This window comes from Malurus melanocephalus, unplaced genomic scaffold (genome assembly GCF_030028575.1).
Source record: "Malurus melanocephalus ecotype Western Australia unplaced genomic scaffold, MMel_1.1 scaffold_3244, whole genome shotgun sequence".
NCBI classification, from domain to species: Eukaryota; Metazoa; Chordata; class Aves; order Passeriformes; family Maluridae; genus Malurus; species Malurus melanocephalus.
The window spans coordinates 3,415-4,659 of record NW_026626476.1 but is presented as its reverse complement, the minus strand read 5'-3'; the positions used below and the strand labels follow the sequence as shown (position 1 = coordinate 4,659).

The following is a 1,245-nucleotide window of genomic DNA, read 5'->3' as shown; positions in this document are numbered from 1 at the left end:
CTGGGGTCACTCGGGGGTCACCCGGGGGTCACCTGGACACACCTGGGCACACCTGAGAGTCACCTGGACACACCTGGGGTCACTTGGGGGTCACCTGGGGCTCCCCGGGTCACGCCTCCATCAGGCTGTAGATGCTTCTGGGCTGCTCCTGTGGCTTGGGGACACAAAAGGGGTCCAGCGTCACCCCCGTTTCCTGACACAGACCCAAAACACCCCAAAAACAGACCCAAAACAGAACCAATAGCACCCCCAAAGCAGCCCCGAAACAGATCCCAAAACAGCCCAAAACCAGGCCCAAACCAGCCCCAAAACAGAATCAAAAGCACCCCCAAAGCAGCCCTAAAACAGATCCTAAACCCAGCCCCAAATCCAGCCCCAAAACCAGACCCCAAACAGAACCAAACCAGCCCCAAAACAGATCCCAAATCAGCCCAAAACCAGCCCAAAATCAGACCCCAAAACAAAACCAAAACAGATCCCAAACCTAACCCAAAACCAGCCCAAAATCAGACCCCAAAACAGAACCAAAAGCATCCCCAAAGCAGCCCCAGAACACCCCAACCATTGGGGTCAAGATGGGACAACCGTGGTGGGCCTGGAAAAATCCAGGAAAAAAACGGGAAATTGGGAATTGGAGGGAAATTGGGAGGGGAAAGGGGACATTGGGGACACGGAGGGACCCTCAGAAAGCTGGGATTTGGTCCCAAAAGCAGCGGAATTCACCTCAAACCTCACCGGCTCCCGGGATTCTGGTGGGATACTGTTCTGGACCATGAAGTACTGAACCTGCGAGGCTGCGGGTGGATTTGGGGAAATATGGGGTGGAGCTGTCCAAAATCCCAAAATCCCCAAATCCCCAAATCTCGGCATTCCCGATGCTGGGAAAGAGCTCTGGGATTGCCGGTGCCCGATCCCAGCCCAAATTCTGGGAATTCCCTGGACATTCCCAGTTATGGAGATCCAACCCTCCCCAGGCAGGATTTTTTCGTTTTTTCCCCTTTTCCAGGAGGAATTTCCCCAAATTCCCCCCCTGAGCCTCCCCTGGCACAGCTCGAGGCCGTTCCCTCTCGTCCCGGCCCCGTTCCCTGGGATCAGATCCCAAATCCCCCCTGGCAGATCCCAAATCCCCCCTGGATCCCCCTTTTCTCCGGGATCAGCCCCTTCCCAGCTCCCTCGGGATTCTCCCTTCCCATCCTGGGATTTTCCATCCCGTTCCCAAATCCCGGAAAAATCCCAAAATCCCTG

At 55.7% G+C, this 1,245-nt stretch overlaps 1 long non-coding RNA gene across 1 annotated transcript in view; it reads right to left on the bottom strand.

Annotated features, from left to right (window-relative positions):
- LOC130588068 (uncharacterized) overlaps positions 1-956 on the bottom strand; it is a 1,745-nt gene extending 789 nt beyond the window's left edge. The window contains exons 1-2 of the long non-coding RNA XR_008966903.1: positions 736-956; positions 74-193 (exon numbers count right to left, since the gene is read on the bottom strand). This is a non-coding gene — a long non-coding RNA (uncharacterized LOC130588068). The remainder of the gene's footprint in view (positions 1-73; positions 194-735) is intronic.
- Positions 957-1,245: the final 289 nt, after the last annotated feature.